Genomic DNA, 15181 nt, shown 5'->3' with positions numbered 1-15181 from the left:
CAAATTTCAAAGCCATCAATTTTCATAGTCACATTTATCAGTTTGGCAGCAGTTCATTCTGGCTTGATGCTAAACATGATTATTGTAAGTTATTAACTATACTTACTGTAAAGCACACAAATCTGACCAGCTCTGCTAGCAAAGTGGTGTGAGGCTCACGTGATGGTGCTGGTACATACATTTATGTGACATATGCTACTGTTCAGAAATGAACTTTACGTGTTTTCAAGAAAAAGAGTAGTATTTGGTGGAGAGGATAATTTAAGCGGTATTACTGTCTTGCAAAGAAAAATATTGAGTATTTGGTGTTCCTAATATTTTACTTTATATCTTTCAAAAAAGAACTGTTTCTGTTCTTTAATCCTTAAGTTCAATCCCACAGCTGAAAAACATGTAGAAATAACAGGTTAGTCTTGGTATTTAAAGTGATGTTTAGAGGCTCCAGCTGGAGCCTGGCACCTCTTGCATTTGGTTGCTGCATGCAAACAACCCCATCTCCCAACCTAACCTCTGTCCCTAGGAGCTTAAAATGAAATTTAATGGCAGTGGGTATAGCTGGAGGAGCACAAGTTAATGTGAGTTAGCTGTGCCTGGCGCAGGGAGCAGGAGTCACAGCTGCTTAGCTGTTGTCAAGTGTTCATTCGGCATTGTAGCTGAAACACTCTTTTTGGGGCCAACCTCCATGCACTCGTGTGCGGCTCCGTTCCCATGCACTAGCTAGCTTCTGAGAGCCGTGAGGTGAGGCAGAGACGCACTCTGGCTTTGAAAGGTGGTGCATTAAAATCAACGAATTTACAGTGTATCCCCATGAGGTGGGAAAACTATGTGCAGATGTGTAAGCAGCAGAGCCATTCCTGCTGGAGTTGTGAATGTGACTGCTGTTGTAGAAATCTGCTGAAAACAGGGAGCTGGGCAAAAAAGAGGCAGTTTGTCCTCCCATTAGAAAAAAACCAAGGCTTGACCTTTAGTAGACAAACAAAACAAAAAAATCCAGCAGGGAGGGAGAAAGAAGGTGAGTAGAAGAGGAGAGGTGCCACGCAGGTCCCACTGGGGGGAAGATCTTCAATCACGGCTCATGCTGTTCTGTGCAGCAGAGACTGTGACCATGGGATTGCAGGAAACAGCTTTCATTGCTTGCTCACTGTGTCTGTAGAAGGTTAAATCACACGTGTGGTGCTTGTTAGTGGCCCCTGGAGATTTCTGTATTGATCTGTTTCTTAATAATGCATAATAAGCAATCAGAACTTTCCTGATCTTTTCATAGATGTACTATCAGCGAGAGTCTTAAATTGCAGTGATTGTGTTTGACCTCCCCTCCACCAACAGTACAGTAGCTTTTATTTCCACTGGGACTACTCCTGACTTACGTGACAGAGAATCAGGGTCTGTGTTTGGAACAATTAGAAGTCATTGTTCCATGGCTCTACAGCGCGGCAAGATAGATTTGCATGTTGTTAAAATCTAATTTCAAAATAAAATTGGTACAGGTCCGAATATTTTTTTTTTTTTTAAGTTGTGGGTTTTTTTCCTTTCAGCATGGACAAGCATGTTGGTTTTCTGTTATTAGCCAGGTTGTGTGTTCTGCCCTGTTTGCTCTCATTTGTAAGTCTCTTAGATAGATGGTTTAAGATGGGATTTTTGTTTTGGATGCTGAACTAATCAGGACTTTGCAATTCTGATGTCACCCCTGTTCTACCTATTGGAACATTGACTTTTAGAAATGTATGCTCTCAAATCAATATGATCTTTATTGGTACTTGCTGGTGACATCGTTAAGTCTGGCAGCAGCTAACTGCAAGCATACATTGTGGTATTGAAGTGGATTTAATTAGAAACCAAGCAAACGAGATTTTAGAATTAGTTATTGCTGTTTGACACCATGTGCAATACTTGTCTCCTGGACTACAGGATTTCATAATCACTGCTGTAAAATAAGTATTTTTATCCTTTGCCAAGAGTAATTGATAGTGTAGGCTAACAGAAATTTGCGTAATTGTGCTACTGTCAGTGTTTTGTGTAAGCACTCATTGTGCAAACTGGTTCTTAGTTACCTGATTTTGCATTGATAACATCAGAAGTTAATTGGACTACCAAAATAATGCTACAGCAACAATAGCAAAAAATTTGGCTTATAGCACTAATATAAGTTTGGCTGTCTGTATCATCTCCTAGCTGCTTTTTTTCCCCTTGTTCTAGTGAAGGTGTAGTTATTCATGGCTTTTCCTTGTGTTTTTTCTTGAATAATAAAAAAAAAAAAAAAAAAGAAAAAGCTATTGGGGCGAAAACTCATTTAAATTTGCTCAGGAAGTAGGAGAATTGCAGGCTATTTTGGGTATTTTGAGTAAAATGTTTAATGTTTTATTTATATCTAGCATAATAAATACGCTGACTAATAAGAAGTCAGCAAAGCTCAGTGTGGCTGAACTGTTCAGAATGAATCAGCTCCTATTTTTCCTCTAATCTTGGACAGGTGGTAGGCCAGTAGTGCTGCAGTTTACCAGGTGGTGAATCCCCTCTGCGGGGGTTGTCCAAGGAAGATGAAAACCAGAAGATACCAATGGACTGAAGCTGAGAAGCCCAGAACACCTGTCTAGGCAGGGGGGAGGGTAAATTTGAGAGGTAGGTCCCACATCTAGGGCATGGACTAACCACGAAACTGCAGGCAGAATGAGGTGGGAATCACACATCTTCTCGTGTTGAATCAGGGGTATTGAGTGGTCTTGATCCTGGAGTAGTGAGGAAGAGGAGGGTGACCCCTTGACGGGGCTGTCTCTCTGGAGAGGTGCTTTGTCAGTTGTGATGCAAGCAGGGAAGAAGAGGCTCTTCTCCCTGCTCACCCCCTTTGTGAAAACCTGGCACGACTTAAATGCGGTGTTTTGTGAAAGATTAGGTGAGATAGCAAATTTGGGGCTGGGCAGAAATACCTAACATAACTCAGGATAAGCTAGCTCGAGTGCAGTCTGCTTTCATTAGTGCGCAGCTCTGAGTTACTGTAGTATATGTAACATGCCTGAACGAGCTCATCGATTACCACTTTGCTCATCTCTACACCACAAAACATTTTGCTATATAAAAATATATTGAGAACTGTCTCCGTGCTCTTTGTCAGCACTGGGGCTGAATCACCTTTCCTGGGCTCACAAGCCTTCTGTGGTTCCCTGGACACAGGAGATTTTAAACTTCCTGAGCGCTCCAAGTTGCCTTTGCCCATAGAGCTGCTGCTGAAGCCCCCTGAGCTCTGTGTCTCCTGGTGGGGGACAGAGCTGGATGGAGGATCAAGACTGAATATTTTGTAGTGGTGAGCACATGTAAAATGGCAGCTCAACCTTTGCTGATGAGCCAAGGATTATTTTCATTTTTAAAACTTGGCTGGCTGTGTGCTGGGGCAAGATGGAGAGGTATGGTCTAGTTTTTCCTCTTTACTTAAAAACGACCTGGGCCCCCAGTATGGTATGTTTCCAGTGGAATTTATATATATCTATTTACTGCCAATTTATGAACTCTGCTGGTATGAGGAGTTTGATAAAAATGCTGACAGACGATTATCTGTAGTCATGCTAAAATAAACCCTGTTTTGGTGAGGTTTATAACTTAGCAGTTGCAAAGTACAACAAATTATTATTTGAAGATAGTTGTAAAGTCTGGAAATTGACTTTTTGCTATCTTTTATGATTTAATCTATTTGTAGAGAGAGACATACCTTCTTTTCACAACTGGAATGAATCCTGATGAGAATACAAGTAAAAACATATATTATCTTTCTGGTTGGGTTTTTTTGTTGTTTTTGCCAAGGGAGGAAATACAAATCATTCTGAAGATTAATCTGCTGCCTTTGTTCTATCATCAAGAAGTCTGTCTTTCCTCTCATTTGCTTTATTTCTTGTTCTGAATATGCTGATTGTATGAACATTCCCTCACCTTAAAGGAGAAAAGTTTAAAGATAAAATATGGTGTGTGTGCTCCCACTAAATCTGATAAACCGATACTGCTTTCCTGATACAATTTCAGAGGGCATAAAGGACATATTCCAAAACCTGGAAAAATTGACATAAGTTCTGCAAGCTTCAGTGCATTTTGGACCAGGCTGGAAGTGAAACGTATCACTGAGTATATGATTACAAGTCATTTTGTTCTCCTTCAGAGTATTACCCTATCTTGGTCATCTTGTGATATGCATTTGTTGCTTTGAAATACTGTGATGGGCCTTACTCTCGCTTTGTGGTGGTCTAAACCAGGAAATATTTCTTTTATCTCAGTATCAAAGACTAGACTGTGGCTTTAAAATTGACAAGCAGCACTTGGAGACAGCGACTGACCTTTTGAAACTGGCAAGAAAGAGCCCCCAGGGAATCCCATTAGGAGCAGGGAAAGGTGGATAATGGCTTCTTCCACCCCAAAAAAAGATACAGCATTCTGCTGCTGTTATTAGGGGACTTCAACTAAACTCAGTTTCTTTGGCCTTCTCTTTGAGTTCAAAGCAGCCCTCTTTATTCTGTAATGAAAGTGGTAGATAATTAGTTATTTTTCTCTGAATATATAAAGGCAAACCGTGGAGTTGTTATCTCAGAGAATATTATTTGGATAACATTGTAATTACTTCAAACATATATTAATAAAACCTGAATTTTCTTAGTTTTGGAGGTGGTAACCAGATTATTGGAGCATAGTAGTTCATCAAGTTGGTACTTTTTCTTTCTTCACTAAGACATGAAGAAAGAAAAGTATCTTTTGTACAGTCATTTTGCTTTCAGGTTATGTGTTCAAACTTTGGGTTGAGAACGCCAACTCTTTTCAGAGGTTCAGCAGTGTTGTGGGAAAATTATGGTTTTCTTTAAATTCTACTTTTCATCATCCAGTGGTACGGGTGCACATTACTGCCTACACAGGATTGTGTAGAAATTGGAAAGATACACTTAGGTGGAAGGTTTTTATGAAATACTTTTCTTCATTTTGAGAGAGTGGGAGAAATCCATGGTAGTTATCAAAATTTACTGCAATCACACTTGTGTTCTGCGTGTTTCAAAATCAGAGAAGTAAATGAAAGGAGTCAAAAGGGATGTTTCAAAGCTGTTGAAAATCCATTCTTGCAGTGATGCTTAGACTATTGTTCTAATCTGATTTAGTTCTATGGTAGGTTATAACAGTGGGTGAGTAATTTAGATATGCAACAAAGCCATCCCATTACTACTTGGAAATAACAGAATATTTTGAGCTTTTCTACTTAGACAAAGACAGTTTAATTGCAGTAAGCCCTCCTGCAAAACAGTAAAAGTCAGTCAAAGAAGAAAATGTTGCTCGTTGAGTCTTAAAGCGGAATGTAGCTCTGTATTTGTTACCTGCAACAGAACGTGCAAATTGTTCTTCTAAGGAAGATACTTTGAACACTCATCATTGGTAGCAGGAAATACAGAGCAGAAGTGTATACCTACCTGGTTGTGGTGATTTGTGAACTGTCTGCTTTCACAAAGACTGGGATGGCTGCACAGCTGGCTTGGGTTCAATTTTAGGCCGTTGAAGTGTTTTCTTGGCAGGGGTGAGCCTGCCGGAAACATCATCTCTTGTTTTAGTCCCAGAAGGGTTTTCACGTGACACACCACCTGCCTGACCATGTGGACCCGACTGTTCAGGGCAGTCTGACTGGGCAAAAAGCACGTCAGAGAACAAAGTAAGAAAGAGGTACCTAGTGATGATGTATTTTAAAAATGACTGTCACCGGTTAGAGCCTTTCTGATGCTGTGAATGTAGGCTACTGGAGAGCAGCTGATGGTGGTCCCAGCTGCTGCCACTAAGTAGCTCTGTTACTAGCGGCTGCCTTCCAGCTTTGCCCTGAACTTTCTCCTCATACACTCTGTGTAATACTTAACTGCCAGGGTAGACCCATGAGCCGAAATGACTTGAAATGCCGATGCAGAAAGCTTTAAATAATGAAAAAGGAGAAAAAGGCTGATTTGTTTGCTGTGATACTCTCCAGCAGTCACAGCTGTGTTACTGGGACAGACAGGTCTTGTGCTGGGACATGGGCTGCTCTCCACCCTTGAAGGGCAGAGAAAAAAGATGTGCACTGCTGAGGGGTGTGAACTGTCACTGTATTTTGGTGAGGTGCTGGTAGCAGGGGTTTTACTAGAGGAGAAATCTTCAAAGTCTTTGGACTACAAATGGGGATACTAGTTTCAGTTAGTACTTACTGTGTGTAACACTGTGTCTTGGACTAACACAGCCTCTCTGGAGGAGTAGAGCTGTGCATCTGGTAGCGGGGACTTTCACTTGGAAGGCTTTGAGCTTAAATGTGTTACCATTTTCTGGTGATTCAGGGAGCTGTGTTTGGGAGCTTACCGCTAAAAACCCCAAGAATAAAAGCCTGTAGCAGTGTTGTTTAGCCCTAGTCCCTTACCTCTGGTGTCCTGGCTTACTGCCTAGCCCACTGACATAACCCAGACCCTGCTGACTTTGCAGCAGATGGCCTTCTTAAGCTGCAGCAACTTCTGTATCTCCAAGGTTATACATGGGGGTCTCTTCCACGGTCTCTTCCAAGGTATTCACCTTGCTCTCTCCTTTAGAGCGGTAGGATTGAAAGACCGCTCTATAAGCCCTCTTTCTTTTCTTCAGCCTTTCAAGGGAAACTCTTTTGGTTACTGCTGTTGTGTCCCCAGATAACCTGTCACATGCCTTAAGTTTCTAGTACTAATACTGCAGTATAAGACGGTGTGAGTAACGAAGTATAAGATGGTGAGACTAGGAGTAGTTTCTGTAGGTTGTCCTTAAGAACCAGTGGACTCAGTGATACCTCAAGTACCATTAATTCTTGATTGGGTCATGCCAAGCTTGTCAGAAGAGCCATCTGCTACTTTGTTCTGTGTATATTTATTTATTTATTAGTAAGGTGAATCCCGACATCTCACACAGAAGAACTGTAAGGGGAATGACATTTTTTAATTCAGTTTCCTGCAGAACATCTTATCAGGAAGGATGGTTTAGCTTGTGTTGTTCATTGCTTCTGATACTCTGCATCACGATGTATTTCTTTCCACATTGTGCTCACTGACTGTTTTCTGACTAATATATCTTGATATTTGCTACTAGAAGTGGTGTACAAAGAAGCTGTCATCAGCAGCTGTGTAGAAGACATCTGAGAAAACCATCGATAAGTATTAAAAAGCAAATGAAAATGTCTCTGTTGTCCTACTGCACTTGACTTTTTAGTACTGTTTTTTGCCATCTTTCTCCCTTGGCTCAACGTGCTTAAATACTCTGAGAGAAATATTTTGCTGGCTGCCTCCTGCATGATATCCAGGTGCACAGGCCTATGCCCAATTTCCTGAGATACAGAAATAAGTCAGTTGGTTACATTTCTGTTTGCCTTTCTGCAACCTGTAATCTTCAGGCTCTACGAAGATTTAAGGCATATCAGGATAGGTTACTTCTGTGTGTCTAAATGTTTTAGATTGAAAATAAATGTTCAGCCCCTATCGGGAATAATTTACTGTTCTGTTAAGGAGGAAGAATAGGAAGTAAGTTATTACCACAGAAAATTTCACTGCAATTTTCTTTTGCATAAGCTTAAATTCTGAGTAGAGAGGTTGTCAATTAGTGTGCAGATTTTTTTAATTGGCTATAATAAAAAGCTAATTGGTGTTTTGCTTAAAGAGTGAATTAAGAAAGTGTTGCTATAGGAACTTTGCATGTGTATAGTGCTGCTCTACATAACAGTGAATATAATAGTCTGATGACCTTTCTGAGCTAGCTGTATAGTCAAGGAAAAAGTGTTAAATTCAGGCTTGCTGAAGTGATCATTAAGGAGTTTGTGACTTCACCCATTTTATTGCTTGAAAGTGTCTCTGGCATTGTCTTGTTGAATGTTTCTCTTGACTCGCGTCAAACCATATAATAAATGCTGGTCTCGGAAGACCTGAACTTTTCTAAAAATCTGAGTGCTCCAATTCTGAATGTGTGAACCGATCTGTAATCTGTCAAGCATAAAATGTACTACTGGGAAAATTTCATTTTCATAATCTGAGAAAGTGTGATGATGGATCATAAGTGACAACATCTAATCCGTTAGCTGTTGTATTCCTCCCTCCTCTCCCTGCCTTCTCACTGAATTCTGAGCCTCATCTGAAACACTGGAATTACGGTTTTAAGTCAGATGGGGTTTCTGTTCTAATTTGCAATATTCTTTCCCAGCAAAAATACTTATCTTCTCAAATATAAACTTTGCTGAGGAGAGAATAATTTCTTCAGGAGCTGTGAACAGGAGTTTTTTCCTTTGGGCTAATGCTTGCCTACTTAAATTACTTCAGAGTCATTATCTGTACTTGTGCTAGTTGCTTGAAAGTTAAAGATACAGGCGACACAGGCACAAATCTTGAAGTATATTACGAACACAGTCATTCCTGCACAGGAAGGTCGTCAGTAATGAAATAAGTGTCTCTATACAATAAAGGAGAAAACTGACACATGATCTTTTTTGTAGTTCCCAATCCTGAATCTCACTGTTGCTGTGTAAGTGGGCAAATCGTATTGTCCCCTTTTTAACTGCCCATCTAGAAAATGCAGGAGTGAGAGATCCTGCAGTTATTAGTGACAGAAAAATGTTCTGTGCATTTCAAAACAATGCAGTGAGTGTCTAAGTGCAGAATACTGGGCAAAATGATGACCTGTTGACTTTTTTGTGGAAAAGGTTCACGGTGTTCTTTTCCCCTTCTGGTTTTCAATTGTAAAAAAATAAAATCATTCAGTGTCTGCAAAATTTGCCCCTTCACTTGTTCTTCAAACTGGTAAAACACAAAAATCTTCGAGTTTGGTTAGTTTGTGATTTAACTTCCACCACCCTTTTCTTCTCAGTAGATGCTTAGAAGAAATCAAAGATTCTTTGAAGTGGGCAAATTTAGGAGAAGCTCTCAGAATTCTCTGCAATTGTACAGTCTCCTTCTTTCTGTAACTCTGGATCATGGCTGAGTAGTACCTTAACTTAGTGGCTATTTTCCCCTTGATACACATATGTAAGCCCGATTAGTGTTAATGTCTTTTTGAAATGCTTCCCTCATATATTCAGTATCTACTACTGATGTCCAAACCTTAAAGTCTTATGAGTTGCGTGGCATGTGGCTATCTCTAGAGCTTAATAGAAAGTTGGATTTAATCTCTTAGTTCATCTTTTGAGCAGTAAAACTGTAAGACAGATAAAATGTTTTAACGTGAAGCTTTTATCTGAGACCTGTGAGCAAATAAGTCTTTTTTTTCTGGTCCAGGGAAAGGACTGATTTCATTCCCCCTCCCTCCCCACTTTTAACTTGCCCAGTAAGACAATAACTGTAATGTGCGCTTACATGGGCTTGTATAGTTTAAAGGTGTTGTTTTGCAGAAAAGTAGTACAATATTGTATTTATGTTTGTCAAGGAAATGTGCTTTTTGGAACTCAGTAACTCCATTCTTACTTCATTTTAAATTGTTGCTGCTTTGCTGCAGTTCATTGTCAACTGTCCTTGTGAAAAGGGGACCAGGTCTGTGAAGGGCAAAATATGAATCTACTTTAGGATTGGTATTTTCCTCATGGTTTTACTTGACTGTAGAACCCTGACCTAATGTTGATGTTATTTGTGCTTTAAATGGGGGATTGGACTGTGTGACGACTTAGGCTTCTCCCAACCCCAATTATTTTATGCATCTATGACAGAGCTCAAATCTACAATGATAAAGTTATTATTCTTCCATTTTTATGAGCTGTGGCTCTGTGGGCTTACAGTGAGGGCAATTACAGTAACAACTGTAGTATGAATAGTTAAAAGTGCTATCAGTTGTGTTTTGTTGTTTTTTTTTAAGATAATTTATCTCTAGATGACAAATTCAAACATGTCTTTTAAAATTATCTTTTACAGCTTTTATTCTCCCTGTTATTTAAAGGACAACTTTGGTCAGACCTTTGAATGCATACTAGGAAAAGATGTTGAAGCCAGTTCACACACACCCCCACCCCTCCCCAAACCCCAAAGCCTGTCCATCTCCCAACCACTGTTTTCCACCTAATCTGCGCAAGGTGAAGCCTGTTTCAACACGGCTGCTACAGCCATTATGTTGGATCAGTAAAATTTATATGAAAGCCTAGAGTCTGTGAGATGGAAACTGCACTCCTGCTAGTTCAGTCCGTTCTTTGTTTATTGGGATTTAGCAGTAGCTGTAGTCCTACAAAATGGAGTACCGGAGGGGCTCGGTGGATTCTGCGTTGTGCGGTGGGACACCTTGGAAAAGAAGCTGCAGTGTGTTGGTCGTTTTGTTGTTGGGTTTTTTTTTTCTTTTTTTTCCCCTCACGATAATGTCCTTGTTGCTCCAGTATGGTTGTGTTTACAGAACATTGCAACAGTACAACTTGGTTACTATTGATCCTTTTTTCCCCTTTGTTTTATAATTTATGTAGTGCAGCATCAGAGGGTTATTAGTGGAGTTATCTGTACAATCTTTATAATAAGCTTTGATCAGTACTGAACTGCAGCAAGATATGCAGAGACTGTTTAAATATGTACTGAGCTACCTTGTTTTGCTTGGGGAAGGAGCACATTGACACCTTTGGCATTTCATTAAAAGAAAGAGGGAGATTTATGTGGATGATAATGAGATTGCTAGTGGGAAATAGGTGAAAAATTGACGTAATCAGGATATCAGGTTTTGTTGGTTGTTTTGGTTTGTGTTTTTTTTTTTTATAAGAACACTTCTACTTTGCTGATGGCTAAACAAAACAACTGTTTATTGTCCAGTGTTTTGTTGTAGAGCAGAAGAACCACCACAGGTTCCCTGAACATGAATCTGCTACTTCGTGAACCAGACCTCGCTGGAGTCAAGGGCATTGGTTTTGACACTTCAGGCAGTCATGTTTTTGTTTTTTTTTTTTAAATGAGAAAAATACTTCATAAGTACTAGCATGTTTAAAAATGCATTCTACTTTGCTGCAGTGTCAGGAAAATTCATCTTATATTTATATTTACAAGTTTCATCATTGGAATTGGCTACTTTTCTGTTTCAGTGAATGGTATTAGAAAATGTAATGCGTTCTTCTTTTGCAGAGAATTAACGTAGAGGCCAGATTGAAAACATGCCTTCGTGAAAAATATTCTACAAAACTGATACCGTCTTGGCTTTAAGGTAAATATAATAATAAAAAAAATTGTGTCAAACACCTGCTCTAACTTTTCTTTTCATCATAGTTGTTCTGTTAGAGAGATATGTGAGGATATTATGTGCTGAGAACAAAGAAAGTATTTTAAGGAGGTAAGTTGAAAAATTAATTTATTTTTAGTAAAAAATTTAGTCAAAAAATATTTAGTCAAAATAAAGTGTAAGCGTGAGCCAATAATTTGGGTAGGCTTCAGTAATTAAACAAAATGACAGTCAGTGGCATGAATGCTTATGTGACTTACATACTGCCTTGGCAAATGTTTTTTTTTGTGTAAAAATTGAATATGCGTATGAAGGAGAGATCACTACAATTGAATGGAAAATGTGAAATTACGAAGGCAGCAAGGTATAAATAATTGAAAGTCAGGTTTCAACTCCAGTGTCTGTATTTCATGAGCTCAGTTGCAAACAGAATTGCTAGAATGGGAATTCACATTTTTGTTTTCTCTTCATTTTACTTTCATAGTACCATACTCCTGGTATAGAGAGCAAGGCAGTGAAAATGACAGAGGGGTAATTAAATATCTGTAGGAAAGTAAGAGCCAAACCAGAGACTAATTTTCAGTACTCTACAGCTTTCATTATACATGTATATGCTTTGATTTCTCATGTGTATGGGAAATGTATCCTCCAACACTGCATATTTCTAATCTTTCTCCTCCAGAATTGTTTAACTTCCTGTGTTCCGTGGTAAGATGTTGCAGCTTATTTTGTTTGAGAAATCATAGCAGAAACTAATTATTTTATGAACAGTTAATTACTTTCAAGAATATCTATTTTTAATCTCTGCTAAACAGTCCTTTCTCGTGGCCGTACATAGTTTGACTGTTTAGTATGTCTTGTCCATTTGTTGAAATAAATCAAAATGGGCAATTTCCAGTGTTTTTGGAAACTTTTTGGGTCTGTTTGCCCTGCTGTGTCTGTGGATGAAGGGGTCAGTGAGACTGCTGTACTCAAAGTGTTATTTTGAAGTGAAACTTTCTCCAAATTTAGCCAGTGCTGTTAGATGTAATAGAAACCATATGCTACTTCATATCCCCAGTATTAGGGGTTGTGCTGTTGGCACTTGCCACAAAACCAAGTTCCAGGCAGCATAATAAATTTGAAAAATTCACTGTCAAGGTATATTCAGTTGTGTGTTTGGTTGAAAGGCCCGGGTTTTGCCCTTAAGCATCATGTACTTCTAGAACCAGATCAGATTCTATAGTCTTGCTTGTAAAAGAAGATCAAAGTAAATGTCAGCGATACTTACAAAAGAAGTGCTGGACCTTCAGTGAACTTGCCCAGCTGCCCACGGGTTAGGACAGCAACTCGTAGCTGGATAAGAGTTTTGTTTCATTTTACACTTTTATTCTACATAATGACACTGTATCATGACCTTGGTTATATCCCCTTTAGAGTGGGGATTATGATTTTTCTATAAGGAATTTATGATGATTGGAAGTTTTCTTTAAAGGACTATGGAGTTACTTAAAGAATTTGCTGATAATAATTTTCTGATTTGAATAGTATTTAAATGCAGATGTTCCTATAGCAAGACCCCAGGTAAGTGTGTATTAACATTTAATATTTGAGATACTTGGTAAATACCCAAGGACTCAGAGGTGGCCGGAATGTCTTATTCTTTGCAAATATTGAACTTGTCTGAATTACTGTCATGGTATAGATAACATGTTAATGAACTGAAGCCTTAATAGGCTATGGATCAAAACAGAAGGGCTTGCAATGATGAAATTACTTGACTCTAGAACTTGCCAAAATATGTTCATATAGCTTAGACAGTCAAAATAAATAAAAAAGCAACACTGCATTTGCCAGTAGCTCAGAGAGCTTGCTCACTCTGGCCAGTATAGTCGCTTCCACTCTATGCTTCAAATATGTCCTGTGAGCACAGTAAGCAGTTACATGGGTGGCTGGGCTTGTGGGGAGACTACTGTCCTTGAAGACGAGGTCTCTCCCAGTGCCTCTGGGCCATGTGGTGACAGCAAAACCAGTTTCAGATTCTTGATCTTTTTACCCTGTTTGGTGCCACCACACAAATTCAGCTGTTCCTTCAGCTGTATCATGATGGTGCCATGGTTTAAATAGTTGTAAAGTTTCCATTAGACTCTGGCATAGGAGAGAAATATTTAAGAAATCTGGCAGTGTAGATATCGATCAATATTGCATTTGTCTAATTAGCAAATTGGTATGAGTATGCTTGTTATTCTGAAGTGATTATAGTATAAAATCAGCAACATAAAATCCTTCTTCTTGCGCTATATACTTCAGGTGCAAATTACAGAAGTTTCATCTAGAAATTAGAAGTGAATCTTCAATTTTTACCTGTGGGAACACAACCAGAAGAAAGTTTTGTGAAACGTGAGTCTGTAAAAATGTTTCTGTGTTCTAAGGAGCAAACAGTAGCAGTCCAGATGTTTCCTCCTATGCCATAAAATTCTCTCTGTCATCCAGGTCTTTTTCACACCAGGGTTGTTTCTGTGCCTTACATGTGCTTTGTGAAGTTTCATTCATTTTGATGTCTGCGTTCATAAAGTGTGTAACAGAATACCCAGGAGCCTTATTAAGGAATTGTGGGAGATTAGTCGTCCTGAGTGATGGCACTGTTCCTTCTCTTATCAGTTCTTCATGTCACATGTGAAAGTATTGTGGTGTGGTTTTTCTCCTCTTTCAGCTGCTGTGTACAGACCATGCAATAATTCAGAGCTGGAGCGACTGATGTGGTTGTCCTGTCTGGAGGCAAATAGGCCTTCCTTGGACTAATTACTTCGGTGTTCAGCAGCTGTACTTAAAGCAAAAGCCTCTAATCCTGAAGACTCTGGTGATGAAAAAGCTCCTGTGATTCTTGGAAAATTGCCCAATAGATTACACTGTTGGAAAACATTTGCCCTGTTTGTTTCTTGAATTTGTCTGAATCATTTTGAAGCACTGAAAATAGCACTTTTATTTCCGCCTACCTGTGCAACCTTACGCTATCATTTTTCTGATACAGGCTTAGTTATTTAGACTGCTAGTTAATCGTACCTGAACTTCCACTTAAATATCAGATTAAGCATTAAGCTCTTTCAGCCTTCTATTTGCAAGGATGTTTTACAGTGTTCTTCATGGTGCATGTCCTATAATCTCTAATCAGCTCCTTCTCCAGTCATCGTTAACAGACCTGAAAACATGTTCACATAGCGGTCTCAAAAATGAAAACAAGATAGAGAGAGACAATGCAGCTTCTTAGTTGTATGCTCCAGAGAGACCTCTGCACAGCCTCACCTGGGAATCTTTTGTTTCCCTATTACAGAATTGTGGGGTTTGTAATGCTCAATGTTTTTTAGTGCTTTGCAATAAGCTTTCTAGTATTTTAATATATTTCTTTACTTGAGGAGTTCTGTTAAACTTCAGTGTCATGGAAACGAACAAGATAACAAGAAATACCAAGAATGCATTATAGGGTGATTTGATGGTAGCATTAACATGATACAAGTATTAACTTTTGCTGAAAGAGCCGTATCTTCCCCTCTGTCCTCAGCCATAGCCCTACCACTTCCCTTGCGCCACCATGGGTGCTTGAGCTGCAATGTGAAGGGCTGGATGAGGCTGCTTTGGCTGAAGCTAACCTGGGGCTGGGAAGGGGAAGAGTTTTCATCTTCGTTTTCATGGTCTAGCTCCCTTTATGGCTGTGTAACTTAGCTGCTGGTGCCTGCAAGTGGAAGTTAACCTGTGGCTTCAGGATGGGGAGGCAGGGAAACTGCTGCATTGGAGGTCATGCATATTTATGTTGATATTAAGGACAGTGGATAGGCACATGGTGTGGTTCAAGCCTTGCTTTGTCTCCATGGAAAACCTGAAGATAACACTTTAAAAGATTTCTGCTTCTGAGATCAATTGAGTTGTATTTATCTCGACAAGGTTTAGAATAGCATTTCCTCATGTTGAATGCCATTCTTCTGGAGTTAAAAAGCTGTCATCTGTTATTTTATTTTTTACAAATTCAAAGGGCACTTTAGTGTTGTCAGCATGAGAT

General features: G+C 39.3%; 1 protein-coding gene across 4 annotated transcripts in view; it reads left to right on the top strand.

The window, feature by feature from the left end:
* The window catches only part of NAALADL2 (N-acetylated alpha-linked acidic dipeptidase like 2), a 504203-nt gene that overhangs the window by 91728 nt on the left and 397294 nt on the right, over positions 1 to 15181 (top strand). For all 4 annotated transcript variants that reach the window (XM_055723677.1, XM_055723680.1, XM_055723679.1 and 1 more), the window contains exon 3: positions 11055 to 11133. The gene's annotated coding sequence lies outside the window, so the exon portion shown is untranslated. The remainder of the gene's footprint in view (positions 1 to 11054; positions 11134 to 15181) is intronic.

The sequence above is a fragment of the Falco cherrug genome, chromosome 11 (assembly GCF_023634085.1).
Source record: "Falco cherrug isolate bFalChe1 chromosome 11, bFalChe1.pri, whole genome shotgun sequence".
NCBI lineage: Eukaryota > Metazoa > Chordata > Aves > Falconiformes > Falconidae > Falco > Falco cherrug.
This window is presented reverse-complemented; position numbering and strand designations above follow the sequence as displayed.